The sequence below is a fragment of the Mastigoproctus giganteus genome, chromosome 13, assembly GCF_048544385.1.
Source record: "Mastigoproctus giganteus isolate SK-2022 chromosome 13, ASM4854438v1, whole genome shotgun sequence".
Taxonomy (NCBI): Eukaryota; Metazoa; Arthropoda; class Arachnida; order Uropygi; family Thelyphonidae; genus Mastigoproctus; species Mastigoproctus giganteus.
Genome location: NC_143587.1, coordinates 97,352,132 through 97,366,593, shown reverse-complemented (window position 1 = coordinate 97,366,593; position 14,462 = coordinate 97,352,132). Strand labels below are relative to the sequence as shown.

The 14,462-nt window shown below is 37.4% G+C and overlaps 1 long non-coding RNA gene across 1 annotated transcript in view; it reads right to left on the bottom strand.

Moving 5' to 3' along the window:
• Window positions 1-14,462, bottom strand: part of LOC150076278 (uncharacterized) — an 84,857-nt gene that overhangs the window by 27,619 nt on the left and 42,776 nt on the right. The gene's annotated exons all lie outside the window — the stretch shown is intronic.

Here is a 14,462-nt window from a genome sequence, read left to right as displayed (position 1 = left end):
ACGAGCGGATTCTCATGTCTTGCCTGTGGGGGAACCCCTTACTGCCTTCTCCTGTTATTCACCAATTCAGCCTGAATTAGAGATAATAGAGGCCTGAATTTGGTTCCAAAATTCAGACCGCAGTGCTCCACCAATTAACCACGAATAGTCGGTGAGTGTCCAGACTCTTACTACCTACAAGTATATTGCTCATTCATTCTTAAAGCAGCTACTTTTCTAGAAACGAAATATAGGTAAGATCAGCTAAGATCTTACCTATATTGGCATTAAAGGCCGGAAGCTTTTAATAAAGTATAAAGATGACATTGCAGATGCGTAGCCTCAGGTGGCTTCAGTTCATTCCGTGCCTTGGGTAAGATCCATTTAATCCATTATAGCAATCATGGATAAAGTATACTGCAACTGAATTGTTGCATACATTTCTATATTGTTGCAATAACGAATTTTAGGTACCTCAGAGCAACATCTATGAAATAAGTTAATCAATTTCTTCGTTTTATCTTTCCTTATTCCACTTATACACTACCCTGCCAAAATAGTAATGAACATACCCAATAGCGTGCAGGTACAATTTAAAGAACTGTAGTTCTGCGTTGCATATATTCGACTAGTTGTGCACACACACACACACACACACACAAAAGAGTCTTGGGTGATGCTATTTCATTCGTGTTCGACAATAATCTCTTTTATATCCATCCGATTCTTTGGTTTCCGAGGCCTATCTGGGATCAATTGTTCCAGTACACCTACTGAGAGGCCATGGCAAAATGCTGCATATCGCTGGGAAGTTCTGTAAACCATTCCTGCAAAATTCACTTCCAGTGGGCTGTGGCATTGACGTCTGGGAACAGTTCCATTGTCGTCTGAGTAACTTTTTAATGAACCTGGGCACAAGAATATTCACGCCTCCCCTCCTGAAGACAAAATCCGCAAGATTAATTAGTTGACCAATGCCATGCCATGAGAACACTTCCTCCCCACCAACCATTAGCGGACTTCACAGGAAAAACAGGATACATAAAGGATCCATCGCACCATCATTCATTCGTCACTAATAACATGAACCGTGATTGGTTTAACTGTACGATATTTGCAGGGTTTTGTGTTGCATCTTTTCAGAGATACATCGCCCATTTTCGCAATTCCGGTAAGCATTGAAAAGGTATTTGCCATAAATGTTTTTGCAGTCTTTCTTTATTACGAAAAAGTAATGTGTTTTTCAATGCTATCTTCCGGTGGTGGACCAGACATCTGCGGTCATGGTTGCGGAAGTGGAGTGTCTTCCTTCCGGCTGGATCAGATTTCGTTATTGGTTTGTCTCATATAAGCCACTGATTGAAGATCCTAGACACTGTCTGCGTAAGTACCTATGATAAATCTAGTGGATTCACCGATCTCGCCTTGTCATAGCACGTGATATATACATCTCAGATGGTATTCATTTGTCTACAGTAGGAAACGTGCAGATTGGAGACATTAGAGAGCGTTGGGTTCTGTAATAAATGGATAGGGCAGTGTATTTTATTCCTGTAAAACAGTTAGGTTCAGTATGAAATACAACGTTAGACAAATACACATTTTACATTAAATACGAAATGCGTGGTACGTGAAGATTTGAGCTTCGATATTCTTCACTTCTCAGTACAGTAATTTAATGCGGTTGAATATATTTTGTTGAAAGCTGAAACTTCTTATCGCCTTTAATCAAGATCACTTCAAGACCTTGTACCCTACTTAAATCAACAGAGCAACAAACGCTGTTGCTGATTAAACGACTCGCAACATGATCAGAGAGAGAGGGTTAAGCATTTTGTTCACATTCAGGTTTTGCAAAAGGGTGTAAATTCGGTGACATCATGTTGGTTGCGTAAACCAGAATCCTCTGGTCTCTATATGTGGTTGGATTACTTCTTATAAGCAGTCGAACTACTACAGGTAAGTGTTATTACTGTATAATCAAAGTAATCAACTATTTGCATCGACAGTCGCTGTAATTTTCGGCTCTGTCTTTCTGGATTCAAAAATTTCTATTTGTATTTCAGTTGCATCACTCACTTTGAACTCCATAGGAATTTAACAGCTCAATGAGTTAATAGTTGGTAAAAGATTAGAGCTAATAAAACTATCTCATTAAAATTCAAGTAAATAAAAACTTCGTTTTAAACAATACCATTTAGCAGTAATACTTCGTACTCGGGGCTCATTTCCGAAATTATAATTAAACACTGCAACAAAAACTTCCTTTTTGTTGAGTATTTAATTAGAAAGTATCAAATTAATCTGATATAGTCCGAAAAATGCATTAAAATACAAAAAGAGAGTGAGAGAGACAAACAGACCGAAGGAAATATATGTGTGTGTGTGTTTATGTATCTCATTACGTTGTGTTAAAATTAAAGGCTTACAAAAATGCAACATAAGTGTTTCCTTGACCATCGAAATTCTTATCTATCATGCTATGTAGCAGTAAAGTAAACTATAAAGTAAACGATGTAGCAATAAACTATTTTAATTGATATTACTGTTATTATTACTTTAAAGGTTCGGGGCGCACCCAAATCTGTATGTCTGTGTGTAGAAGGGTCTGAAAAATCCAACATAACTCACGGGGAACGCCTGAGACTAACTATAGCCTCGATTGAAGAGGACTTTAGAAATTCCTCCAGTCGTCGACAGAATTCGACTATCGAATTCGGCAGCATTCAACCACTACACTCTTCTGTAGTTTAATGCATACGCTACATTGATTATCACTGTAGTTAATGCATTATTTCAAATACACTGGTGTGCAAAACTTAAGGACCAATATTATTTCTAAAGATTACAACCACAAAATCAAACGAAACAGCCTGTGGCAATTTGCATAACTGTGGCCGTTCAGTATAAAGCTGATGCACATGCAAAAATTTAAATCGTGATGAGAGGGCTCACATAAACAGATAAAAGCAGCAAATCAGCAGTTATGTGCAAATTACCGAATGGTGGGTGAGCACGATTGTTAAAGACGTTCGATTGGTTTCATACAGTGCTACAGACAACGAAATGGCCAGTAGACAACATCTGGATGACTTTACCAGGGGTCGAATAATTGGGAAGCTCGAGGAAGGTCGAAGCAAGGAGTGTGGCTGCAGAGTTCAGTATCGCCCATAGCATTGTCTCACGTGCGTGGTCGGCCTTCAGAACGACAGGTACAGCTGTTCGAAGGACCAGTTGTGGTTGTCCACGAAAAACAACGCCGATTGATTACTGCTATATACTCCTACCATCCAAGAGGGACCAATACAAGACAGCGGGATCCATTGCAAACCAGCTGCACAGGACGCAGGATATCGCGGTTTACTGTGGCCAGGCGACTCCACAAAGGTGGACTGTTTCCGGACGGCCAGTGCGCTGTGTCCCTTTAACAGCTGCCCATCGGAGACACCGTTTACAGTGGTGCATCGAACACAAGGACTGGACAGCAGCGCAATGGGGTAAGGTACTCTTTACTGATGAGAGTAGATTCAGTCTCAGCAGCGATTCTGGACGTAAGCTAATCTGATGAGAGGTTGGCACACGTATCACCCCGCAAACATCACTGAAAGGGATCGATATGGGAGTCGAGGTGTTCTCGTCTGGGGAGGTGTAATCTTGGATGGACATACACAACTCCAGATACTGGAAGGCGGTACTGTAACCGGTGCAAGCTATTATACTGAGGTAATTCTTCCCCATGTGCGTCTGTTCCGAAACACGTATCGTCACACCCCATCGCATTGCAGCTGTTGATATGCTTTTGGAAAGTGAGTACATTGTTTGTATGGATTGGCCTGCCCGTTTCTGCCGATCTAAATCCCCATCGAACACATATGGGACGCTCTGGGGAGACGCCTAGCGGCACGTCCACACCCACCAGAAAATGTTCACCAGATGAAGATGGCGCTGACAGAGCGATGGATGATGTTACCGCAAGAACTTATCAACAACGTTGTTCTAAGTATGGATAGGGGGTGCAAAGCCTGCATCGACATTAGGGGTGGCCATATCTTCTACTGAGGACCACCTCTTCGCTTTGTTCCATCTTTGGCAGTGATGCATCTGTATCATGGCAGCCAGTGCTATGTTGCCATTTTTGAATAAAGTCCCTCTGTACTGTTTTGTTTTCGTTATTGTGTCGGTGTTGTTTCCTTCATCATTTCTGTACCTCACGAGGTTTCTTTAGTATGCTTTTCCCATATCCAGGCCACTCGTATGAGAAGCTACAGGTGAAAACCTGACTGGTCCTTAAGTTTTCACATCAGTGTAAATAAATTCTAGGGCCTTCTCAAATCAATCAAGAAGACTCCATCCCAACATTAATGTACTCTAAAAATCTCCTAGTCAATTTGCCTTGAGTCAAGAGTTCAAGAGTTTAATCAGCAGCAGAATTAGCACCATCGGTGACAAACAAAGGCATAACGATTAGATAAGAAGCGCATGATAATCAAGTAGGCAGGGGGGAAGACTTCAAAAGTATTTAGTTTATACATTAAGACGTTATTATCAATTCTGTCAAAAGCCTGTGCTAAATCCAGGAATAGTGCATCGACTACTTTTCCAACAAAAAATGAGAGTTCACTTGTTTATCTGATGAACAAACAAAATAAATTCTATGAAAGAAAGTGGAATGAAGGGCGAACATGATTAAACTCAAGTCAAGAGTTTAAAAGCAATTACGAAAGCAATATCTCAGATAGCACTAATACAGGTTCGAGCTTAGATCGGATCTGTGTTAGTGCCGTCTGATGGGTAGCAGCTTGAAAATCAACTCGCTCGTTTTTGGCAACTGCTGTTATTTTGAGGGAAAAAATTATAGTGAATCTAAAATGTTAAATGAACGAGAGTTGAATCCAAACCGAAGATTCATTTGTTTATTAAATAAACTAAATAAATTCGAAAGTACTGTAGGTTGTCAATAATATTTAAATCCCCGTGAATCAACAAGGAGTATCTCGAAAATGTTGTGTGCATCTAAGAGTACATTACGACATGCTGAACCTGCCAACAAGGGATTTGCTGGTAACTCAGAGGAAAACATAGACTGACTGCAAATATGAGTGTCAGATTCTTATTTGTTAAAATTTATGTATAAAATACTCGTCGCTTATTAAGATAGTATGAAGTAATTCGTTAATGACTGCCCATGTTTAGGAAACCGTGCAAAATTCTGGAGTGAGATCAAAAACATCTGCAGAATATTAACGACTTCCACGAAGAGCTTCCAGGACTTGATGGAAATAGAGAATTACTTTATTGTTTGATCTGTTGACATAAATTTGAAGAAATTAAGAAAAAAACCTATGGAAAATTGTCCTCTTTCACAAGAAAGAAAAATATTACCCCTACCAGTTTTTTTTTTCAGTTCCTTGACTCAATTATATACATTGTTATTCATTAACAACTTAGAATTTGAACAACTGCAAGAAAGATTTTAAGGATAGATCTACATACTTACTCGTATAGACGTATGTAAACATTTATTTTCAATAAATAAAAGCAAATTAGAATTGATGTAGCCGAATTCGTATTCCGTATTTCCACTGCATTAACTTCAAATCTTAAAACAAAAATATGGAAGGCTTCTCAACTTGTCAAAAAATAGAGGCTTGCATTTGGTTCCAAAATTCAGACCGCAGTGCTCCACAAATTAAGGCACAGCAAGAATTTAAATGGAGCGATTAATAACCCTAACAGGTAACACGGTGGTTTGGATTGCTGACCCTTCACACTGTGTGGGAAAGGCCAGGGTTCGAATCCCATCAAGTATAAAAGTATTTATACGTTTTTCTCATGTCGTAGAAGACTAACTCTTATATGCAGCCTTATATAAGATTTTCCTCTTAACTTGGGAGAGACAGGCAAGAGGGCACTAGCCCCAAACATCTGTATTGTAAATTTGATTGCTGTTATCCAGTTAAACTTAATTTTTTTCCATATTATTCTCAAATTCTAGGTAATCTCAACCGGAAGAAAAACCTCTCAACTGCCACTCCTTACTATTTGTGTTGAAGTTGAATGATGGAGGAGGTAAAAGTAGGTAAAGTACCATTAAAATATTACTAATATATAACATTCTGCACACACACACAGCACTAGCGAGAATCACTGCGTGCCTGCTTTATTAGATGCACCTGCATAATAACAAGTATGTTTCCCATTCATCCCTCAGAACAGCATAGATTCGTTGTGACGTGGACTCAACATAGTATAGAAAAACCAAGCTACAGAAACAGCTGTTGCCGATTGGGTAGTTGTGGATCTCTACTCCGAAGAGCTCCTTCCACCTCATCACATAGTTGCAATTGGATTGAGATTTGAGAATAGAGAGGCCATGGAAGTAGGCTAAGTTCACTATAATGTTCCTGAAACAAGTTCTGTACAATACTGACTTGAACATGGCGCATTTGTATTTCCATTTGTGAACAAGGAAGAACTCGTTCACAAATGGAAACACTCCATCTAGGATCGAAAGCGTCTGGTTGGAAACAATTTACAGATAATGAGACACAAATGTTGCTTTATTGGTATCAAGGAGCACAATGTGCACCATGAAAATACCATCACCATCAGCAGCAGCCTGCAATGCTGATACCCTGAGGATGGGACAATGGATTCGTTCTTTTTTCGCCTTATTGTAGTCCTCCTATCAGCGTGAAACAGCAGGACTTCGGATTGGTCAAACCAGGTAATCCTTTTTCCAATCCTCCACATGTTCCTTAACTCATTATAACTGTACCTTGTTTTTTGCTGACAGGGGTCGAGCCCAATTTGGTCAGTGGCCATTGTACTCCATCCATGTACAAGGTATGAGTTGTACATTCTGAAATGCCTCTCCGTTTACCACTGTTATATTGGCTTGTTAATTGACTAGTCGTAGCCTTTCTATTACTCTGCACAGGCCTTCTCAGCCTCCGCTGGCCTCTCCTATTAATGTGCTGTTTTTGACCAGAGAATTGGCCGGATGTTATTTGGCTATTGGACTAATCTCAATACACCCGAGACACAGGAAAACCCTAGCAGATTGCAATTCCGAGATACTCAAAACGTAGCTATCATGCTACGTTCAAAGTCACTTAAATATTTCGTCTTTTCCATCCTCGCACTGGATTATACACACACAGTATCTCTAAGTTAGTTCACCAGCAGTTCATTGGGTGTATCTAATAAAGTGACCAAGTGTCTATAGCATTTAACCAAGAGAATTGTAACATGTAGAATTTTTTATTTATACAGTTATCTTATTTTTCTAAAATAAACTATTTCATTTCGGCATTCTGAGCGTATTTTCTCTTCCAGCAAAACTTCACAGTCCTCATTAAAGATTGAGTCCGGCAACTAATGGTCTTCTTGCTGATGCTGGATCATGATTATTATCATTTTGGCAGAGATAAAGTTATGGACACGATACCATCATTAAATTTTATGAAGTCACGAGGACAGCAGCCGCAACAATTTGTTAAAAGCCAATCCAATCTCATCTTTGGATTTATAAAAATCTATATTATCTATAAATATACATTAGTAAATTAATAAGAGGAGTTTACCTCAATATAGTACGTGGAACACTTCCGTATGATACCCTCCAGAAATTAAAACGGAAAAAACGAAAAAATCGACAACTTACCGGTACATTAAAGTAAAATATAAATAATTAAAGTAAAATATAAATAATTAAATAATCAATTTAACACAATTCAAAATCAATTCAAAACAATTAAAATTCAAATTAACGCAATTAAAAGAATCTAACGAAAATATTCAAAACGATTTTCCTTCCTGAAGCTGACAATGCTTTTCGACCGACTGTCGTGATCACAGGAATGAAAATTACCGAATCAGGCTAAACCTGCAACTTAAATAGTGATTGTGTCTTCGCGCATGCGCGTAAAGGTCCACGCATCGGAGATCAAATATGGCCGCCGAACATTAACAGAATTCTCGTGTAATTTAATTTCAACGGTTTCTGCAATTAATAGTCGCGTATAATTACGTTGAACGTTAAGTATTTTGGCCTCGTTAAATAAAAAAGTATGTTTTTCGTTAATGGCATGAAAGGCTAATTCTGACGCTGCTGAACGAGAAGCACGAACTGAGGCTTCGTGTTGATTTACACGGATATTAAGAGAAAACCGCGTGGAACCCTGATAAGACGAGTCGCAATCACCGCAAGAAATGTTGTATACTAGATCATTAATTTGTGTTGCGAACGCCGAAAGAACCGAGCGATTGTTCAGTATAGTGTGTAACTTCCGTATAGGCCTAGCTATAATTTTAAATTCGGTATCTTTAAAGAATCTGTTAAGCTGTTTGTGCCACTGTTCAACATATGGGACATAAATAAAGTATTTTTTGATATTACTATTGTTGATTGGTGCAGTATTTTGTATCCTATCCTTAGCTTGTACCCTAATTCGATTTATTGTGTTAATGGGATAACCCCTGTTCAAGAATCTGCTAGTTAATATTTGTATTTCTGAGTCTAAAGCAGAATCCGTCGTTGAATATTTATAGGCATTTAGAAATTGATTAAAGATAATCGATCTTTTGTAGGTGAACGGGTGGTAGCTATTATAATGTAGAAGCATACCGGTGTTTGTGGGTTTTCGATAGATGCTAAATTGTATTTTGTTCGAGTCCCGGGTAAGCGTGAAATTTAGAAAGTTTAATGACTTAGTATCCGTATCTTCCCTTTCCAGTGTAAATTTGAGTCTAGAATGAATATTGTTAAACGAATGTAAAATATCTTGGATAGTACTACTATCGGTAATAACTAGAACATCGTCTAAATACCTCCCATAGTATGTGATACGGGGACGAAAAGGTGTCAAATGTATCTGCTCAATCGTTGAGAGATAGATCTCTGACATTAAGCCACTCAGGCTCAAACCCATTGGTAATCCAAAAATTTGTTTGTACACCTTGTCTCGAAAGGTGATGTAGTTAGCCTCAACTAATAGTTTAATTAAGTGAAAAATCTCCTTTATAGGCAGCTTCGTATAATTAATCGGTGTCGAGTTTTTATTTAACATATCCCAAATAATATCTAATGTGTATTCAACGTTTACATTCGTATATAATGATGTAACATCTAATGAGAATAAATTGTCATTGTCGCCGAGTCTACAGTCTTTAAGATTATTAAATAATGTATCGTAATTCTTAATCCCAAATTGTATAACCTGTCTAAAAGGTTTTATAATGTTATATACATGTGTGGCTAAGGCTGAAAATGCCGAGTTCCTGTAGGAAACAATAGGTCGAATCGGAAATCCAGGTTTGTGTAATTTTACCTGACCAAAAAGTGCAGGAATATTGTATGTTCTGGACTTCAATTCCTTCAACTGAACCATAGTAATGTAGTCGTTTTTACGATATGTGGTTAACGTTTTATTGTATTGATTTACCAAATTGGTAAACAGTGTCGGGTCCACTTCACAATAAGTGGAGCTATCAGATACAACTGAATCTAACTTATTAATATAATCATGTTTATCTAGTATTACCACTGTATCTCCTTTATCTGCCCTCTGTATAATAATGTCCTTATTTTCTCGAAGTTCTCGTAAAGCTGAACTGTCATGTGTATTCAATTTAGGAAGTCGTGTTTCTTTTATGTTATTCACTACTTGGTTAACTTGTTGAATAAATACATCTTTTTGTGGAACACTACGAAGTCCAAATTCAAAATCAATTACGCATTGTTTTTTTGGCAGCTTTCGAGGTGGTAAATTATAATTTAATCCTTTGGATAAAAGTGAAATCTGGTCCTGCGATAGTGTACACGAGGAAAGATTTGTAACCTGTTGATATGTCGGTTCGTTGGATACTGGGTGAGGGGGTGTTCGTGAACTAGCCGACATATTCTGTGGTAGTGCGTTATGTGTCTGTGGGGGGGATGTCACCCAACTCGTGTGAACTTGGTCGCAAGCTCGCGACAATGTGTTTAGGAATTTCTTTCCTAAAATATTGCCTTCAAAACAACATCGTTCCGAAGTTTGCCAGGGTAAATTTAAATCAAAAAATTTCAGGCATAAAACAACTATCACTGGCGACATCACGTAATATTGTTAAGCTTGCCTTAAAATCTCGATATTCGGATAAACAAAAATACCTTTCCCAGGTTAGGAAGCTTCGCGATAAATTAAAAAAATTATCTACATCCGAACGATTGGTCTGTATTGAAGACCTCCATAGATTTGCGACGGGAAGCACAGGCCTCAGAAATAAAAAACAGACACGTTAATAAGTTGCAAACATTATCGAATAGTTCAAGACACGTTCATGCGAATTCTAACACATTGTCGCGAGCTTGCGACCAAGTTCACACGAGTTGGGTGACATCCCCCCCACAGACACATAACGCACTACCACAGAATATGTCGGCTAGTTCACGAACACCCCCTCACCCAGTATCCAACGAACCGACATATCAACAGGTTACAAATCTTTCCTCGTGTACACTATCGCAGGACCAGATTTCACTTTTATCCAAAGGATTAAATTATAATTTACCACCTCGAAAGCTGCCAAAAAAAACAATGCGTAATTGATTTTGAATTTGGACTTCGTAGTGTTCCACAAAAAGATGTATTTATTCAACAAGTTAACCAAGTAGTGAATAACATAAAAGAAACACGACTTCCTAAATCGAATACACATGACAGTTCAGCTTTACGAGAACTTCGAGAAAATAAGGACATTATTATACAGAGGGCAGATAAAGGAGATACAGTGGTAATACTAGATAAACATGATTATATTAATAAGTTAGATTCAGTTGTATCTGATAGCTCCACTTATTGTGAAGTGGACCCGACACTGTTTACCAATTTGGTAAATCAATACAATAAAACGTTAACCACATATCGTAAAAACGACTACATTACTATGGTTCAGTTGAAGGAATTGAAGTCCAGAACATACAATATTCCTGCACTTTTTGGTCAGGTAAAATTACACAAACCTGGATTTCCGATTCGACCTATTGTTTCCTACAGGAACTCGGCATTTTCAGCCTTAGCCACACATGTATATAACATTATAAAACCTTTTAGACAGGTTATACAATTTGGGATTAAGAATTACGATACATTATTTAATAATCTTAAAGACTGTAGACTCGGCGACAATGACAATTTATTCTCATTAGATGTTACATCATTATATACGAATGTAAACGTTGAATACACATTAGATATTATTTGGGATATGTTAAATAAAAACTCGACACCGATTAATTATACGAAGCTGCCTATAAAGGAGATTTTTCACTTAATTAAACTATTAGTTGAGGCTAACTACATCACCTTTCGAGACAAGGTGTACAAACAAATTTTTGGATTACCAATGGGTTTGAGCCTGAGTGGCTTAATGTCAGAGATCTATCTCTCAACGATTGAGCAGATACATTTGACACCTTTTCGTCCCCGTATCACATACTATGGGAGGTATTTAGACGATGTTCTAGTTATTACCGATAGTAGTACTATCCAAGATATTTTACATTCGTTTAACAATATTCATTCTAGACTCAAATTTACACTGGAAAGGGAAGATACGGATACAAAGTCATTAAACTTTCTAAATTTCACGCTTACCCGGGACTCGAACAAAATACAATTTAGCATCTATCGAAAACCCACAAACACCGGTATGCTTCTACATTATAATAGCTACCACCCGTTCACCTACAAAAAATCGATTATCTTTAATCAATTTCTAAATGCCTATAAATATTCAACGACGGATTCTGCTTTAGACTCAGAAATACAAATATTAACTAGCAGATTCTTGAACAGGGGTTATCCCATTAACACAATAAATCGAATTAGGGTACAAGCTAAGGATAGGATACAAAATACTGCACCAATCAACAATAGTAATATCAAAAAATACTTTATTTCTGTCCCATATGTTGAACAGTGGCACAAACAGCTTAACAGATTCTTTAAAGATACCGAATTTAAAATTATAGCTAGGCCTATACGGAAGTTACACACTATACTGAACAATCGCTCGGTTCTTTCGGCGTTCGCAACACAAATTAATGATCTAGTATACAACATTTCTTGCGGTGATTGCGACTCGTCTTATCAGGGTTCCACGCGGTTTTCTCTTAATATCCGTGTAAATCAACACGAAGCCTCAGTTCGTGCTTCTCGTTCAGCAGCGTCAGAATTAGCCTTTCATGCCATTAACGAAAAACATACTTTTTTATTTAACGAGGCCAAAATACTTAACGTTCAACGTAATTATACGCGACTATTAATTGCAGAAACCGTTGAAATTAAATTACACGAGAATTCTGTTAATGTTCGGCGGCCATATTTGATCTCCGATGCGTGGACCTTTACGCGCATGCGCGAAGACACAATCACTATTTAAGTTGCAGGTTTAGCCTGATTCGGTAATTTTCATTCCTGTGATCACGACAGTCGGTCGAAAAGCATTGTCAGCTTCAGGAAGGAAAATCGTTTTGAATATTTTCGTTAGATTCTTTTAATTGCGTTAATTTGAATTTTAATTGTTTTGAATTGATTTTGAATTGTGTTAAATTGATTATTTAATTATTTATATTTTACTTTAATTATTTATATTTTACTTTAATGTACCGGTAAGTTGTCGATTTTTTCGTTTTTTCCGTTTTAATTTCTGGAGGGTATCATACGGAAGTGTTCCACGTACTATATTGAGGTAAACTCCTCTTATTAATTTACTAATATTATTATCAACGTAGAACATATTGAGTATTACAGCTCTGATTCATACTATCTATAAATATACAGTAAAATGCTGCTTTGCAATAAATAAAAATTTAAACAGAAGAAAAGTAAACCTAAACAACGAATTTTGTTGGGTACTCTGTACCACTGCCCATGTTCAATAGCCAATAGCAGTTGACAAAGTTTCTTAATTTAAGAGCGAGGTTATAAATAATTATAAATTTAACTGATTTACTGAAAGAGTGCGGTTTTATTAAGAAAATAAGACTTAAAGATGAACATGACGTTATGCAAAATTTGTGAATCGAAAATTTCTAATTCTAGTGGCAGTTGGTCTAATATTAATTATTAAGCAACTGGCTAAACTTAATATAATCCGCCTGTTGAAGAGCTTTTGCAGTTGACTGTCTTCCAAATATATTAGTTATTTTTCAGTTAAGATGCAGTTTTCAATAATATTAAATACTGATAAATAATTTCAGTTAATAATTGACTTCACTAGTGTAGATAATAGACATGAAAAAGAGCAGTCATGGCATCTGATCCTGTTGAAACACGGAGGAAAAGTTAAGTTGCATTTCGTGCCTCTAAAACTTCCATAATAAATGTGGAACCTTTCATAAATCAACCAAAAATGATCGTTAAAGGCAACCAACATTACAAACGGAATTTACAGTTATACGTCATGAGATATATCAGATATAGCACTTCTAGTAATATGTACTAATTGGGGATTTCTGCAAAATGTTCTTATAGACATTATCTTGGTGATACAGTAACTCCAAGGTCGATGCAACAATTTACTTATGGCGATTCTTCTTGAAATAACAGGACCTGAAAGCTTTCCAAAAAAACCTGTAGATGATTATTTCTGATATTGCGAACATCTGCGTTATGGACTTCCTCACTCGGTAGTCGAGTAATTTGTTTTATTTTTAAAAGGCAACATGCGGTTGTTGGTCTGTTATTTCTGAAACCTGTATTTCTTTAACCTGCTTGCATGTCTCGTGCTCTTTTACGCAGACTTCGTCTGTAATATAATGGATGTCATCACTGCTCCCTCCGCATCGTGGAGTAAAGGCCTGCGTTCAATTTTCTTAATGTGCCGAAATTGAAAAATACTTCCAGTTGGAAGCTGAGGAGCATTATGAGGTGATTTAGTCTCAATCGCGGGTCGAAGTTTCCTGTTTTTTTCTCCAGGAACTCTGCCTTTTCATCCCTTAAAACAATTTAAAAATGCAGTACAATATATTGATGTCGTAGCACCGGTTGCTGCTGCTGCTTCACAAACTATCAACAACCCAATCCCAATTAATACCAATAATACAGAGTACGTGATGGAAAAGAAAATTCTATGAAGGGCTGACATGAGAACAAGACAAGCAAGCACCAACTATCGCTCTCGTGGATAACATAGTTGGTAGAATCACCGTCTTTCTCACACTTGGTAAACAAATCTTGAGTTCCGTCGATGACGTGAGGAATTTTTATGGGCTTTTTTCCTAACGTGGCCGAGTTAGTCGGTCTCAGGCGAGAGTAGCACGGTTTTCCCTTTCGAATATTTAGGGTTTTTGTACAGCTAACAAAAAATCGACCTCAGAACCCACGCAATTTGCAGAGTATACACGAAGCAACATGGCTTTAGACGCTGATGCTCCAACCCTATTACAACAACACCAACTATTGCTAGAAATAACATAGTTGTCGTTGTGTTGTTGT